This window comes from Crocodylus porosus, unplaced genomic scaffold (genome assembly GCF_001723895.1).
Source record: "Crocodylus porosus isolate Cpor-Errol unplaced genomic scaffold, CroPor_comp1, whole genome shotgun sequence".
In the NCBI taxonomy this organism is placed as follows: domain Eukaryota; kingdom Metazoa; phylum Chordata; order Crocodylia; family Crocodylidae; genus Crocodylus; species Crocodylus porosus.
In genome coordinates, this window is record NW_017728918.1 from 96,950,549 (window position 1) to 96,968,458 (window position 17,910).

Here is a 17,910-nt window from a genome sequence, read left to right on the forward strand (position 1 = left end):
CAGGAAAACAGACCTTACGATGACAGGCTGAGAGCCATGGGACTCTTTAGCCTGGAAAAGCACAGGCTCAGGGGTGAGCCGATGGCCACCTATAAGTTTATCAAGGGTGACCACCAGGATCTGGGGGAACGTTTGTTCACCAGAGCGCCCCAAGGGATGATGAGGTTGAACAGTCATTAACTACTGCAAGACCGCTTCAGGCTGAGCATAAGGAAAAATTTCTTTATTGTCTGAGCCCCCAACGTCTGGAACAGTCTGCTATCGGAGGTAGTTCAAGCACCTACTCTGAACACCTTCAAGAGCAAGGTGGATGCTTATCTTGCTGGGATCCTATGACCCCAGCTGACTTCCTGCCCTTTGGGTGGGGGGCTGGACTCAATGATCTTCCAAGGTCCCTTCCAGCCTTAATGTCTATGACAGCTATGAAATTTTTATTTATCTAAGAAAACATTCATGTATTATCTAAATTGAAAAGAAAAGGGTTAAATTATATATTTTGATAACTTTTCCTTAGAAATGTACCTTACTTATGAGATGTCCATTTCAACAAAACTATACTTAGTGATGGACTTCTATTCTGTCATTTCTACCAGCTCTTGTTACTATAACATGTAATGGAAAAACTGTGATAATGATGCACATTCTCAACATTACACAATGAACTGGTGGTTAAACCAATTTCAGACGCCAGAGCTGCTACTTTCTACATCTCTCACTCTAGCCATAAGACATCAGGCTCACACATTTTCATCTACATAGGGAATACAACTTATTGCTTTAATCTTTCAGTAATTCTGGAAATATGGAGCATGCATATATTGCATGTTCCACATGAACCTATGAAGCCTCATGACTGGATGGAAAAGCAGGGTTTGGTGGGGGTGCAATCTTTACATTTTTTCTAAACATTTATTTTAGCATTGTTACTTTTGTCTTAAGGAAGGGGAAGCAAAGCCTTCAAGAACTTTGGGTTTGATATTTCTCCCACTGAAACTTAATGAAGCTACAGACCTTAGCAAGAAGATTTCCAACTGCAGTGAGAACCTATTAGGCACTTCCATAAGGATTCTGCTTTTGAAATGTGTTGTGTCCTCATACAAAAATACAGCTGAAAGGATGATGATATTGTCAGAATGTATTTTTAGCTTCTTGCTCTGGTTTGATGGTAGTTTGAGGTTAAAGTAGATAATTGCTAATGACTGAAAAAATAATACCAACACAAATGACTGTCTAGGAGTCTGCATTATATTTGTCTGCTGTCTTAATCTAGTTCCTAACGTGAATGTCACAAAATTTGTTTCATGTGATTCCCTCAATTGAATTTCTCTGCATATTCACTAGAATTTAAACACGAATTTTATTCAGCTTGGCTTGCCACTCTCCTGAATTTCTCTTTTTGTAAACTGAAGTGTGACAGGGGCCCTCTACCCTTGCTACTGGAAGGAAGAGACAAGAGCAGGATAGAGTCAGCAGGGCTAGTGCAACTTTCAGGATACCTAGCTACAAGGAACAGTGTATGAGTAACTTGGTTAAAAGTGAGTAGCTTGGTTTAAAAAGCCCATGGTTTGAAATTCCCCCAGCAGCTGGCAAGCAGAAGCAGAGGGAGCAGGGCGCACGTGTACCACACACACACGTGTATACTCCCTTACTTTGGCAGCAGAGGCAGCAGCTGCAGAGGAGACAACAGCGGGGGCAGCAACAGCTAAATCCCCCTAAGGTAAGTAGGGCAGAGGGTACAGCACAGCTGAGGCGGATCCGGAGGGGGAGCCCTCTTAGCTTGCCTGACAGGGAGCCATGCTCCCAAGCCATGCACGAACAGTGCGTGCAAACAGGCATGCTCTGTAAGGGCGCGCCAGCATTTGGGCAGGCATTTGCGTAAGGCGGGCATGAGGTAGCTGCCCAGAGTGGTACCTACAGTGAGCAAAAGCAGTAGGTGCAGCTCTGAAGACATGGTGCAGCCACAGAGCGCGGCTGACAGGGGCCCTGTCCTGGTGCTGCCGCCTGCCATGGGCTCCTCTAAGGCCTCCACCCAGATGGAGCTCATGGTGGGGTCAGTGGGCCCTTGCCCCCCTGTCAGTGGGGGGGTTTGGTGGGGTCCTGGGGGGGTGGGGCCTGGTGGTCCCCTTGCCTGTCTCTCCTGTGCATGACTTAGGGCCCTGGAGAAGCAGGTGAGGGAGCTCCAGGCTGAGGTGAGCAGGCTGAGGGGGATAAGAGATGCAGAGGATGAAATTGATGCCTATCTCTGTTTTCTGCAGGCCCAGACTCCCACTGTACAGCCTACACAGGAGAATCATCCAACACAGGAGTGGAAGAAGGTGTCCAAATCCAGAGCTGCAAGGCCTAGAGTGGTGGAAGCTCCCCAGGTTCACTTGGGGAACAGGTTTGGCACCTTGGCATATGTGATGGAGAAAGACAGAGAAATTGCCTCCAGCAGGGACAATGCCACTCCCCACATGACAAGGAATGGGCAGAGAGTGAACATCAACAGGAACAAACACTGGGTCCTCATCACTGGAGACTCCATCCTATGAGGACTGGAGGGTCCCATCTCCAAGGGGGGTGGCACATGTAGCTATGCAAGGCCTTAAATGCCTACATACCAATGCTTGTAGTATGGGAAACAAACAGGAGGAACTCACCCTCAGAATAGCCAGTCCAAACCCAGACATAATGAGCCTGGGGCCAGAAGCTGAGATAGTTAGCATTAGGGGCTATAGGCTTTAAAGGTGGGATAGAGAAGGAAGGCAAGGCAGGGGTGTGGCGCTCTATGTCAAAGAGCAATACACATCCTCTGCCAGCAGAATGGGGTCAGAAGGGTAAGCTGAAGTGCTCTGGGTCAAGATACAAGGGGGCCGTGGGGAGAGAGATTTAATGGTGGGGGTCTAGCCCTAAATTCTCAGAAGAAGAATTTCTGCTGGCAGCTTCACAAAGATAAGGCTATATATATATTGCAAGCTCAAAATTATTGTATTTGCTGAAAAACTATCATGCACTGAAACATGCAAATTAGTATGTAAATAGGCCCTCCTCTTATTTACTTTCTATTGCTCACTGTAAAATGCCAGTGAGTGAATGCGAACTGGGTCACCAAAACTGAAACTTTTCTGTATTTTGAGGTAAGTAGTCATAAGGTGTTGACAGCAGATCCAAAAGTCAATTAAGATTCTCTGAAAGTGCCTTGGATTGTGTATATGCTGCATAGATTCATAGATAATTCAGGGCTGGAAAGGACTTTGCAGATCATCAGGTCCAGCCCCCCCCCCATTCTAGGCAAGAAGACAACTGGGGTTAGGTGACCCCAGAGAAGTGACTGCCTAGTCATCTCTTTAAAACCTCCAGGGTAGGTGACTGCACCACCTCTGGAGGGAGTTTATTCCACCGTCTGGACACCCTGGTCCTGGTCTTCCCTAGGGATGCCCTAGTGAACAGTTGTTCACCAAGCTCCTGATTCACTCGTCTGGTATAGCAGTAAGTTGCTATCAAGTTCCCTCTCAGCCTTCTCTTCTTTAGGCTAAAGAGTCCCAGGTCCCTCAGCCTTTCCTTGTATGGTTTGCTTTGCAAGTCCCTGATCATATGGGTGGCTTTTTTTCGGGACCTTCTCAAGTTTTTCCATGTTGTTATTGAAATGCATCACCCAGAACTGGATGCACTATTCCAACTGTAGTCTCACCAGTGCTGAGTACAGCAGGAGTATCATTTCCTTAGTTTTACATGAGACACATCGGTTGATGTATGCCAGTGTGTTGTTTGCTCTGCTTACTGCCGCCTCGCACTGACTGCTCATTCTTTTGATGGTTGATCATTACCTCTAGGTCCCTTTCAGCCATGGTTCAAGTCAAGCTGTCGCCATTGAGCCTATGTGTATGCAGAGGGTTGTTTGCCCCCAGGTGGAGCACCTTATACTTGGAAGTGTTAAACTTCATCTGGTTCTGGTCTGGTGTCATCTGCAAACTTGCTCAGCAAGCTTTTCACTCTCCCATTCAAATCATTGATAAAGATGTTGAAAAGCACCAGTCCAAACACAGACCCCTGAGGGATACCACTGGCCACTTCATGCCATAACGACACAGATCCATTCATGAGAACACTCTGGGTCCTCCCCTGTAGCCAGTTTCTCACCCACTGAACTGTTGAGCTGTTGAGCCCTCAATCCTCCAGTTTTCCCACAAAGATATCATGGGCTACTGGATCAAAAGCCTTTTGGAAGTCTAGGTATATAACATCTACCATGTCTCCTGTGTCCAGCTGCTGAGACACCTGATCATAGAAGGAGATGAGATTTGTAAGACAAGACCTACCTGTGACACATTCATGCCGGGTGTCATTCAGAATCTTACCTTCTACAAGCACATAGATTCTTTAATGAGTTTCTCCCAGATTTTCCCTAGGATGGAGGTGAGGCTGATGGGCTTATAGTTGCCTGGCAATTAGTTGCTTCAAATTTATCATGCATCTTGAACACTTTTACTGTTATTGATTATACATCATACCAGGGTTGAAATTATTGTACAAATAGAACAATTACCATACACCTAGCAACCCTGGATGCATATACAGTACTACCTCTGAGACCTGCACATGGCTATGGGGGTGGCTGGAGGCCATGATTATAGCTTCTAAGACATGATTAGGGTCCAGGATCTGTGTTAGGGTCTGTAGGACCACAATTGGCTCAAAATGCAGAGACTCCCTGAGCATGTTGTTAAAGGGAAGCATGCACTAAAGAGGCACAGAAAGGCAGGGTTAGGGAGAAGCTCTTAGGACTGAGTTTGGGGAAGAGAAATCCCAAGGACTGAGCTAAGAGGGAATGTACCAGAGAGGCTACTCTGGCTTCCAGAGGCAGCCTCCCTAGGTCATCATATTAATATCAAGTGTGGCAGGTTAAGAGGGCTGGAGACCAAAGTAGGATAAGTAAAGCTGCTAGGGCATGCCACAGCTGGCCTTGGAGGTTGGACCCTGTCACATGAAGCCACTGAGGCTTATTTAGGAATGTTCTCAGGAAACTCCAAGATTCTTAGTGAAGTCAATCTATCAACAGTGATGAGTCTCATCAGGGGAATAGTATTCCAAACACCCCATTTCAAATCCTTTCTGCAGAAGCCTTCAGAGGAGCCAGTACACAATCAGACCAGACATTCTCACACAATAAATGACAGTGATAATTACAGAAAACTCACAAGCTAGTAAATACTATTGTCTTGGTATGTTGTAGAAGGAAATACATGGAATACTCCTTGACACAATAGGGACAGCAAGTTTCTTAAACATCTTGCCACATAAGCAATTAAGTGACCGAGAAAAAAATGTCACTGTCCCCTTTTCACCCTTGCAAACAATTACATTGAGAGGATGTTGTAAGTGGACAACTACATGTAATTCTTGCTTAGGCTCAGATCTTAAAAAAAAGGATTTGGTGCCTAGTTTCAGGACTGGAAGTTATTACCTGAATTAGGCATCTAAATTCCTTTTACAATGCATGTAAGGAGTTGCGGGGAGGGGGGCTTAAAATGGGATCCACAACAGCCAGCCTACTTCCAGGGACAAGGAAGAGGGAAATACTGAAGCAAGCTAATAGGAAATGTTAAAACATTGTCTGAAATTCCACATCCCACACTTTGCTGCTAAGCTGTAGCTCTGAGGTAAGTGCTTAAGTGAGACTGGAATTCACAGTCCAAAATTCTCTCTAGTCTAAGGGTCTAAGGCAGTGATCACCAACCAGTGGATCTCATCAATAAGTAGATCTTGGAGTCTCTTGGAGTTGATCCAAGGCTGGAGCAGGGGGCTGAGTGCCTGTGTGCATGCATGAGTGCACCTTAGCCCAGCAGGTCAGTCCATGGGGGAGGGAAATGGTGGGGGGGATACATCAAGGCCCCTGCAGTGAGGGACAGTGTCACAGAGGCAGGAGCAGGGGTAAGTTGAGTGGGGCCCCAGCTGGATGGGTCTTACCTGATGGGGTGGTGTGCCTCCCTCTGCCTCAGTCTGCCCCCCCTTCCCTCCCCACAGACTTACCTGCTGTGGGGAAGGAGGGGGGCACAGTAGACCTTTGGTTGCTTTTAAATGCCAAAGGTGATCTCCTACTTAAAAAGGTTGGAGACCACTGGTCTAAGGAGTTCAGGCAGCCTGGCAGGTAGGCAGTCTAACTCATGGCACTGTTGTCCTGAGGGGTCAGGCCAACTCTCAGGATCTCAATATTGCACTGACAGGAGGGCATGGTGTACAATTACACATGCATGTGCTCAAAAATCAATTAGATGCATACACACACACTAGGCACATACACATACTCTAGGTGCATACACCCCTACCAGGCATGCACACACACACACTACCAATCCAGGCACATACACATCCAAAATTACCAACCTAGGCAAATGCATACCTATCACCAATTTAAGCACCTACACACACTATACAGACCAAAAGAAGTTAGAGCAGAATTAATTACCAATACCTGCACACCCCATACACATATCACTACTTTGTATATCATGCACATAGTGACATGTATGTATATCAGTTCACATACATACCACTCACCTAGACATACACACAGGTGAGTTCCTAACTTGGGTGTTGTAGTGTGTATGTATGTGCTTGGTGTACTTGGAATACCTGGGGGAAGGTTAAAGTAAGAGAGAGAGAATGAAATCGTAGGGGGTGAAAGTTGCCGGGACTGGGGTTAGAACTGGTAGACTAGAGAGAGCTGGGCTGAGAAGCTGAGGCCTGGGGCTACTTTAGGTTACTGCTGGTGGAGACTGAGATGAAAGTTGCCAGTGCCAGGATTAGAACCAGCAGACTGGAGGAAAGTTGAAGTAACTTGAGGTTAATTGGCATTAATTGCAAACAGAAAGCAACAGGGCTGAGAGCCTGCAGAAGGGGAAGAGGGAGGGGGCAAAAAGTGGTGGGAACAGGACTGAGAGCCTGCAAAAAGCAACAGACAGGAGCTGAGAGGTAGCAGGAAAGGAGAGACAGAATTGAGAGATCAGGAAAACAGGGCTGGAACTGAAAGAGATCGAGACAGAGACTGGAATTTAAGATAGGGAAGGAACCGGGGCTCAGTAAAACACAACCCAACTTGGGGTTACTAATGATGGTGGTTTTATTGAACAGGGGAGATGGTGACACAATATCTTATTGGTGTGCAGGGGCTGAAGTTTGGGAGGAGAGAGAGAGGGTCCAAATTGGAGGAGGAAATATGCAGGTGATATCTACCTATCCAAGGCTGAAAGCATGTCCTCGATGGCCAGAGTTGGGGTCTCCTTCAGCTCAGTGTTGTCCAGAAGGGGGTTGATGTTGGGATAGGTGGTGTGATGTGGAGCTGGTCGCGTTCCCAAGGAGTCAGTCTTCACTATCCCCTTTTATGGGGCAGACTACCTCTGATCTCCTATGGGGAGGGCCTGTCCAGGCAAGGTCAGTCCTATTCCAGAGTGCTCCAGGTGTTCTTAATGAGCATGTGAAGCCTTGGCACAATGGTGGGTTGCCTCATCTTTTGTTTCTTGAATGCAGAGTGTGGTTTCAAGGTCTGGGTGGTTGATCCATGTATTGGTGTTGATAGTTTGGTCATTCAGAAGGAGCTATTTTTAGATCTATTGCCATTGTCTCTCAAGCACCCTCATTCATCCGCATTCATTCAGGAACCAAGTTACATAGGAGGGGTAGTATGAGTCATAGGTTACACAACTGGGAATGGGGATAAGATGGAGGCTTGACATTACAAGATGTAAACTTGACATGACTTATACTAACTTACATATATAGGCCTAAAACGGTAATCACACAATATAAAAGCAGTAAAAACGATCAATACAAACATAATAAGTATCACTTATAAAACAGTAGATATCTATATCAAAATAGCAGGGTACTTATTTGCAGAGGGGAAAGAAATAAAACTTACTACCTAAAATAAAATGTTAAAGCTTATCGTACATCTTGGCTTACTTATACTTATCTATAGGGAATAGAGAGGGAGAGACAAAGTCAAAAATGGCTGGGGAAGGGGAAGGAATGCATTTTAAAAGAAAAAAGAAAAACTGGGGGTTTTGCTACAGCACTTTAAACAAAGCACCATGAGTTAGAGCACCATTGAACCCAACAAGCGTTCACCTTCAGGCCAACAGGCCGGGGTGTTTAACCAGCCTCTCAGGAGGCTGCTGGATCACCCCTCTCCCCAGCCCCACCTCCCTACCAGCTGACAACTGTCAGAAGTGGCTGGGGGGCAGGGGAGGTAGGACTGAGCCCCTGTTATGTAGCTCCCCAACTACTATTGCTCCCTACAAGACCTGGCCCAGCTCCCCACAAGATCCTAGTAGGGGTAGCTTTCCCCTCTTCCTCCCTCCCCCACCTCTCCTACTGCACAGGGAGCAGACAGACATTTTCAGTCTCCTCTCTGTGATACTCTCAGAGGCTGGGCTAGGGTGGTGGTTGCCAATGCAAGCACCAGTCTAGCTCTCAAAGCTGCATTGGATGCTGGTGGAATTGCCCCAATTTAACCCTTGCATCAAACCTGTATATAAGTTCCCTAAGGCACTCTGCCTTTGAGCGCCCCTGTTTGATACTTCATCAGACATGGGTTAAATTTTTGCACAATCAGCCATTTAAAAAACTCTTTGCAACAATGAATGTTTTAATAAGATCCACTCTCAGAGCCGATCTAATTAAAGTGCCCCACCCTACTCCTGGAGCATGTGTATAAATGTCCCCTGGTCTCCTCCTTATCCTTTGGGGTAAATTTTAATAAATAAAATCTCTGAAGTAATTATTGCCTGGTGGATGTATATACACATGGAGCATATTATTCACTGAAAATTATATATGTCTTATGCTGAAAGTATCTAAAAATCAGTATAGGTGGGATAGTACAGCAAAAGGCAGAGTCATGCAGAGCTAGCTTTAGCAAGTTCTGTGCATAATAGCAGCGGAACTGGAAGCAGTATAACAAATAACAATCTTATTAAAGCACTCCACATATAGGTGAATTAGTTTGCATTGGGTAAAGATACAGTCCATAGCACAGCTTTCCAGAGATAAAGATTTACCCTGATAACTTTCCTCTTGAGCTTGGAAGTTCGATAGGTACCCATAATTGCAGGTGAGGGGCATGCAAAGAAAGCTACTTTCACTTCCTCTATAAGGATGAAGTTGTACATTACACTTAGACCATACTAAGGGTACTTAAAACAAGCATCTGCATGTTAAAGTTTGTTAACTCATGACATGTGCCCTCTGAGCATCTGCAAGTTATGCCACTTCAGGTGAGGGCTAAGTGTGAGCTCCACTACTTAACCTGTATTAAGGTAACTTCAGTCAGCTTTACAGAAATAAAATGAGCAAATAACAGTCCTCCAGGATGCAGTACTTCTAAGCCCTCTTCTCTCCTCTTCTCCCCCCGAGAAGGGATGGAGTCCAGGATTTTCCACTTCTATCCAGGTCCCTGCTTACCAGCCCTCTAGTAACAAGTCAGTGCTGTAGAGGCAAGAAACAGTATTAAACCTTAATGTCCAACTAGCTGCTCCTAGCATGTTTTAATTTTAACACTGTTTAGATTTAGCACGGTCTAAGTGTAATTAGTAACTTCACCCTAAGTATATTTCTGTCCTCCCCACCCATCGATCTAGGATAAATAGCTTGTTTTCTCATCTGTGGCTTTTTAGGCATCTTAATGTTCTTGGATAACTCCCTGTTATTTACCTCCCTGTGTTTTAAATTTTATTCCCTTGCTAATTTGGATCATAATTGTTTTCTGCTTTAAATGTGTCCATTTAAAGCAACACCTGCATGTGTCTGTATGTATACTGTCCCAACCTAATATGAAATCATAGGTTTGAATAGTACTGTATCTGCAAGTCATCATCATTTGCACCAAAGCAACTACTCATTTTTAGTTCCACAATCAATTTCTCTCTAAGTGCAAAAATATGAGGTCTGATATACAATCCCTTAAGTTGGATGCAACACAAAAATTGTCATTTATATGTTTTAGAAATGCCATTGATACTTTAGTCCTGGCAGCAGGAGTCTTCAGGCATATGTCACTTAGATTAAACTCTCTCAATAACACAGCTTTTTGTCCTCTATACATTATAGATAGGTGCTTAAGGAGCCGGTCATCCTGTTCTCTCCTGTTCTGTTATATGATTTGTTGGTTTGCAGCAGATACCAGACAGTACCTTGTGCTTTATCTGCTAGGGCATTGATCCATCAATATAAAAGATCATTTGCTTCTGATTTGTCAGTTACTTAGAAACAGGTAGCATCACTTTGACAGAATATAACTCCCCTTTCACTTTCACCCACTCAATCTTGCCTAAATAAGTTATCCCCATTTATTTTTAATATTCTAGGCATGCAAAGTCTTCCCACAAGGTTTCTGTAATACTGTTTTGAATTATTCTTATAAATGTGCAATTACAAGTCCTCATGTTTATTACTCAGGCCTCTGAGCATTGGTTATAGGCAATTAAAGAATTTCTTCTCTTCATGTCCCTTGGTGTACTGGCCAATTTTGTTCTCAATGTCTTGATTTTGTGCTAGATTATGTATCTATTTGATTCCCATTTACAACTCCTCCCCCTTGCTGTTAATTTAATGACATCTCTATAGTCTAGCCATTCCATGCCTTAAGGCTAGGGACAGACATTACACATACACTGGTTTACATGATCAGAAACTGGCTTAAACCTGTAACAGAACATAACTTCAGTGCACATAAACCAGTTTAAAAATGGCTGAAACTGGCTTAAGATAAACCTGGTTGAACATAGTATCTGACTTAACTGATTTGGGTCAAACTGGCTTATGCAATGCCTGTCTCAGACACCTTCTTGGTTTAAGTTAAACCAGAGTCCCCCAGCATCCCAGATGCTGTGCAGTCCTGGGCTGAGCTGGACTGTGCTCTCTGCTCCAAAGAACAGGGCTGTCCCTGCCTCCCTGCTTCCTAGGGAAAGCTCTGGCAGAGAGTCCAGGCATAGCATGGTCTGCCTGGCTTCCCACTGTCCCACCCTCTCCACGCTGCTTGCTGCTCAAGCAGGGATCCCTCTCTCCATCCATCCTATCTGACAAATGCTGTGTTATCAGCCCCCTGCTGGCTCCCTCGCCTGTCAGGTTTGCAGACAGTATGAAAAATCAGGGAGAGGGAGATTAAAAAGCTTAGTATCATCAACAGATACATGCACTACACCCCTCCCCCCACCTCTGCCTCAGAGTGCTAGCCAGGGACTAGGGTATGACAACACTCCTGCCTCCTGAGCAGTGAGCAGGGAAAAGCCTGGGCCTGTGTAGGTAGGTCAGGGGTTTAAGCCCCTCCCTAATCAGAGCTCCTGCTGCAGCCTGGCTACATCCCTCCTTCAGTTCAGCACTATGGGAGGGAAGGGAGGGCTACTCTAGTGCCCCCCAGCTTCCAGCCTGAGCCACTGTAGGTATGTGCCTGCATTTCCTCAGTCCAGAGGGAATGTTTGTGCACTTGAAAATTGATTCAACTTAGGCAGGTTAGATTAACCTGCAAATATTGAATCAAAACAGGCTCAGGTTTTTTGAATGTCTGTCTCTAGCCTAAAAGAGTTGTTCCCTGTCTACTGATAGAGAGGGTGTACCAACAATACAGCCCCACTTTTGCATAGGAAGTGGACTGATGTTTGACAAAGCAGACAACCCCACTTCCCATATACCTAATAAGTACTCTTCTGGCAATTCCATTCCAGAACATTCTGCCCTTTTTCTTCCTTCTAACCTGGTACAGGAAAGACTTCCATGAAAGAGACCTTCGCTATGGTATCTCATTATATTCTCATAGATAAACTGAGTGACTGTGATGTAGATGATTACATGGTCAGGTGGGTGATAAATTGGCTTAGGAGTTGCACCCAGAGAGTGTTGGTGGATGGGTCGGTATCAACCTGGGATGATGTGGGCAGTGGAGTCCCACAAGCCTCAGTTCTTGGACCAGTGCTGTTCAATGTCTTCATTAGTGATTTCAATGAGGGCATGGAAAACATTCTCTCCAAATTTGCAGATGATACCAAATTATGGGGTAAAGTTAGCACACCAGAGGGTAGAGAACGAATCCAGGTGGATCTGGGCAGGTTGGAAAAATGGGCAAACAGAAGAGGGTGCAGTTCAATAAGGACAAATGCAAGGTGCTACACCTAGGAAGATGGAATCACCAGCGTGCTTACAGGCTGGGGGAGGACCTTTTCAGCAGCACATCAGTAGAAAGGGATCTTGAAGTCACTGTTGACTCCAAGATGAACATGAGTCATCAATGTGATGAAGTGATCAGTAAAGCTAACTGCACATTATCATGCATTAGCAGGTGCATGACAAACAGGTCCAAGGAGGTGATACTTTCCCTTTAAGTGACATTGGTCAGGCCACAGTTGGAGAACTGCATCAAGTTTTGGGTGTTACACTTCAAAAAGGATATGGACAACCTTGAGAGGGTTCAGAGGAGAGTCCCTCATATGGTTAGGGGCCTGAAGGAGAGAATGAGGGCCCTGAATCCTACAAGGAGAGAATGAGGGCCCTGGATCTTGTCAGCTTCTGCAAGAGAAGGATGAGAGGTGATCTTGTGGCCACCTACAAATTCATTGGGGGGGACAGAAAGGAACAGGAGATGCTCTGTTTACCAGGGCACCCCTTGGAGTAACTAGGAACAACAGCCATAAACGGACAGAGGGCAGATTTAGGTTAGACATCAGAAAGAACTTCTTTATGGTAAGGGTTGTCAAAATCTGGAATAGGCTTCCAAGGGAGGTGGTGCTCTCACCTACCTTGGGGGTCTTTAAGAGGAGGCTAGACATGCACCTGGCTGGGGTCATCTAAACCCAGGAGTCTTTTCTGCCCAGGGCAGGAGGTCAGACTCGATGATCTGCTAAAGTCCCTTCCAACTGAAACTTCTATGAATATATGAAGATTCATTCAGCTACACACAAAATCAACCATCACAGTAATGATTTCATTGGCTGGGAACAGACATTACACATAAACCAGTTTAGGTGATCAGAAACTGGTTTAAACCTGTAACAGAACAGATGTTCAGTGTACATAAATCAGTTTGAGAATGGCTGAAACTGGTTTGTGATAAATCTGATTGAATGTAGTATCAGACTTAACTGATTTGGCTCAAACCAGTTTATGCAATATCTGCCCCAGACCCCTTGCTGGTTTAAGGTAAATCAGATAACTCCAGCATCCCGGCATGCTTTCTGGGCTGGGCAGGGCTCTCTGCTTCACATCAGAGCTGGCCCCTCCCCTCTGCTCTGGCTGCAGCTCCAGCACAGACTGTGGACTGTTTCCTTCCCTCCCCCTCACCACTCCCTGCTAAGCAGGAATTCCCCCCTCCCTTCTGCCTTGCTGAGGTGTCTTTATATTAGCTAGGAGCCCACATGCTGGTTCCCTTGGTGATGAATCAACAGGTAGAATCAACAGGCATAATCCACAAGTAGCTGGTAATACCCTTTGTTATTTTCTTAATTGAGTGGTAAATACGGTTATCAATTCCCTGCTATGCTAATCACAACATCCTGCTGGAGCCTGGCTGTGCCCCCCTCAGCTCCATGCTGTAGAAGAAAGGGAGGACTGATCTAGCACCCCCTGACATCTAGCCTGAGCCACTACAGGCATGTGCCTGCATTTCTGGGATGTCTGTCTGGTTACAAAACTGATTTAGCCTAGCCAGGTTGGACTAACCTGCAAAGACTGAATCAATTCAGACTCAGGCTTTTTAAATGTTTATCCCTAGCCATTGCCTCTAGTAATGAAACCTGAGGCACAGTGATACAATGGCATGGGAGAGCTGCATATCAGTTTCCACGACTGTTAGGATGAAACTATTCACTATTTTTACAGTTTTGCTCAGATTAATTCATCTGGCACCTATGGAGTACAAGTCTATAACTTGAACGTGTTCCCGTTCAAACCTCAGCTATGGTAAATACATCCCTAGTGAAATAACCAGATGCAGAGTACTGAATACGTCCATCTGAACTACAGTTATCACAGTTCAAGTCTAAACTGCGGCACTGTTCTACAACATGTATATAGATACTCCAGATGTGGAATCTGCTAATTAGTTAAGTCTGTTGCAATGTTTTGATACCAGCTGGCAGGCACAATGGAAAAAGAAAACAAATGTTCTGTATTACTTGGATGAGTAAGAAAGGTCAAGAGCTGTAAACAAACCATAATTCAGTGTTGTTATCGTTTCTGCCTTCTCCACTGTTGTCATGAAGTCTGTATCTACTAATGTCATGGTTGTAGGTTTAACAACATCTCTGGAGGTTGCTAGGTTCATACAAAGAGATTCACCTTATTTTATGGAAGAGGAGACGTTTCAATTTAGTTTGCAATCAAGTCTGCAGATGTTGGCTAGCTTTCTTGAACTTTCTTAGTGGTCCCTCTGTGAGCAAATATTTATGTTTGAACTTTTTGTAAAATAAAGCAATAGCTTTGTGTAATGATATGCTTTCCAGAGCTCCCAGCTTCCACAGAATATTCCATCAGAAGTGGTTTGATGTGGCTGCTGCAGCAATTTGTGTCACTCAAACTCACTGAGCAAAGCGTAGTTCAACTGTGAGAGGACAGATGTAAAGGATGGTCAGTTTCCAAGGTAGGACAGGATACATCATTCAGTCGCTAAGTTCTGGTAGGAAGAGAAAACATGTTACAGTAATGATCTTTCTATGCTAGGAAAGGCTTTTTGCTGATTTGAAAATGAGGGAGTAAAACCAGCCCTCTGATTATCAAGCTTCTTGTCACAACTAATGATATACCAGGGTTGGGAAGTCACAGATGTCCTTCCTGAGAAGAACAATAATATGTTAAATGGATGGGATGTCAGTGTATATGATACTAGCTGCTATATATAAATTACGTTGTCAACTTGCTCTTAAAGCTTAGGATCTTTTTCATGCCAAGTAGCATGATAAAAAAAATCCAGCTACCAATCTGAGAGCATTTTATTTACCCTCATTTAAAAAAAAATTCTTGACAGAGTTATTCTTTCTGCTTCTTCCTTTAAAAGGTACTAGCAGCTATGTAGGTCATCTTCTTACAGATCTGTCTACACTGACATGCAACATGTATCTGCTGAAAGTTTGTCTTCTGGCTGTCCTAATAAAGTGTCAGAAATGTACTTACTTTTTCCCTAGAGATGTTCCACTTCACTGTGAAAATGAACTACGTTGCTCACATTGTCCAGTGTATCAGCAACCAGTTGTCTTAAATTGGCAACAGCATTAAAACCTTTTCTCTTTAAAACAGAAACTTTGAATTAAAGTAACAGTTGAAATCTAATTACATAGCCCTCAATCTTCCCCACTCCATCATATCAACAGCTGTCACCATCTGTGATTATTTATTTATTGTTTATTTGTCATAAAAGCTAAATTGCCATTTACTCCCCAGCTTTTTTATACATGCCAGTGATTAACAGCTCCAAAACCTTCTGTGCATTTAGCCTATGATGGCTTCACACACTGTAACACTACACTATCTCAGTGATTGAGAGTTTCAATACTCTTTTATTAGTCTTCATACTGAGTTTTAGATTGGGCCTATAGAGAGAAGCCACATATTGGTAGCTACTGGAGGATAAGTCATGAGATTTGCTACAGTCTGTTTTGAATTATATATACTCTCCTTCTCTTTGTGATTTAGCTTTTGCTAGTAGAGATAATTACTAAGGAAGTCTGCTCTGATATCAGGAACTTATAGACTGATAACATACTCATTCATCTGCTAATTTGCTTTGGGAAATTTTCTAGCCAATTCATTTTTATTCTTTGAAAGCCAAAACTCAAACATGAACTAGATTTTTCCCTTCCATCCTTTATTATTCCTCTTTCCTCTGCAATATTTTTAAGTAGTGTGAGAGGGAGTCTATTCTGGCTATCAGGCTTCTTATCATATAGATGGCTGAACTTCTTCAAACCTTTAAAAGGTACAGATACATGGGGCTTAAATGTGTTTCCTCTAACAGTCATAAAAAGGCATCCTGTGAAGCTATCCAATTTCTTAATCTTTAACATTTTTTCTTATAGTATAGAAGTAGCTTGCCCTGTCACACTCTCAAGGCCACCCTCTGTTACAAACTAGGTTATTGTTAGGTATTGCATAAACACAGATGTTGTTTGCTTGATTGTGTTTAAATGTGTGCCTATTCAGATGCAAACACTTGATTTTTCAGCTCACCAGCAGAGAAAAGGTATTTTTGGTATGTAGAGCCAATTTTCTATCCTGGGAGTTAGTGCTTTGGTAACACCTCCCTGCTCTGATCTTTGAACAGAAACAAAGTTCAGTCAAAAGAAAAGAAAATCCATGCCAATGAGGAAGGAAGAAAAACATGCCAGGAGGATACTGCTTAATAAAATGTATCTCCATAAGCTCTTGTGTATCCAGTAGACAGGGGAGCGCCCAAGTGGGAGCTTGCTGAAGTATTATGTCTTAGGTAGGCAGTATTGCCTTCAGGATTGTGGGTCAGAGAGATTTCAGTTACCCCTTGGAAAAGATGAATTATATGCTTACCTCCACCCTAGTCTTCCCCTTCAAGCTGAGCAGAATAGTGGTCCTACACTTGCCTCTTCCTACCTGTCTTTCTTTCTCACCTTTTGGGAAATCTGTTAATGATGGCTGCAGTATTAAGCAGTACATTTGTGAGGAAAGTTCAAAGATTGAGCTTGTCAGTGCCTCTTAGAAGACAATTTAAGGCTTGAAGTTGAGAGGCATTTTGGTCTCTCTTCTCCAACTCTAAACTTACACACATTTATAGGCCTATTCATGAGAGGTGGATTGGATGGAAGTTTTATTTGGAAAAGGCTTTCAAGATTTTGAAATCTGGATTCTTTCTGACTTGCAACAAAATGAAAAATGTTTTAAATTCTCCATAAAGGAAAATGCAGAGGAGAAAAATTCATGTTGGTGCTTTGAAATGCTTCATTTTGACACAGGCAAAACTATTCCATTTCAATTTTAACTCTTTTAAAAGGTTATGTTAGACAGTTAGTAAGTGGTAGAAAAACTGGAAACAAGAATTTGTTTCAAACAAAAGGATCAAAATGTGTTATTCCAATAATGTTATGACAGAAAATGTGTCAGTGTTATTTTTCTTGTTTTATTCTCAATGCAAGGCACCCCTTGGGAGGATGAGGACCAATGGTCGCAAACTAACAGAGGGAATATTTGGATGGGACATAAGGAAGAACTTCTCCATAAGGGTAACTAGAACCTGGAACATGTTCCCGGCACAGGCAGTGCAGTTGCCATCCTTGGAGGTGTTCAAAAGGAGGCTGGATAAGCACCTTGTTGTGCTATTTTGAACTCATTAATCTGCCTATGGCAGGGGACTGGACTCAGTGATCTTCCAGGTACCTTCCCATCCGTTGATTCTATGATTGTAACCCAATTCTGACAAAACTGCATTTATGGTGGAATATAGTTATATCATACTAAACATACTCTAGGCCAGGGGTGGCCAACATGTGCTACATGTGCTACAAATGGCATGTGGCAGACTGGGGAGGGAACAGACAGCACAAGAGCGGATAGGGTAGGATGCTTTTCAGGAAGCAGAGCAGTCGATTGAGTAGGGAGCAGAAACCAGAGCTGCAGATCAGGCAGGGAAAGAGGTTCAGAGTGGTATTTGTGGGGTGTGGGCTAATTTGTGGCATGCCTGCTAAAAAGGATGGCCCCATCTCCCTTAGGCTATACAGAAAAATCAGGATACTACAGAAAGCAGAACAGAAGACAATAGTGAAATAATAATTTCATAGATTTCATAGACATCAGGGCTGGAAGGGACCTCGGGAGATCATTGAGTCCAGCCCCCTGCCCCAAGGGCAGGAAGTCAGCTGGGGTCATAGGATCCCAGCAAGATAAGCATCCAATTTACTCTTGAAGGTGTTCAATGTAGGTGCT

General features: G+C 43.9%; 1 long non-coding RNA gene across 1 annotated transcript in view; it reads right to left on the reverse strand.

The window, feature by feature from the left end:
• Positions 1–3,131, reverse strand: part of LOC109312252 — a 23,189-nt gene extending 20,058 nt beyond the window's left edge. Inside the window, exon 1 of the long non-coding RNA XR_002101781.1 lies at positions 3,053–3,131. This is a non-coding gene — a long non-coding RNA (uncharacterized LOC109312252). The remainder of the gene's footprint in view (positions 1–3,052) is intronic.
• Between the last annotated feature and the right edge of the window lie 14,779 nt (positions 3,132–17,910).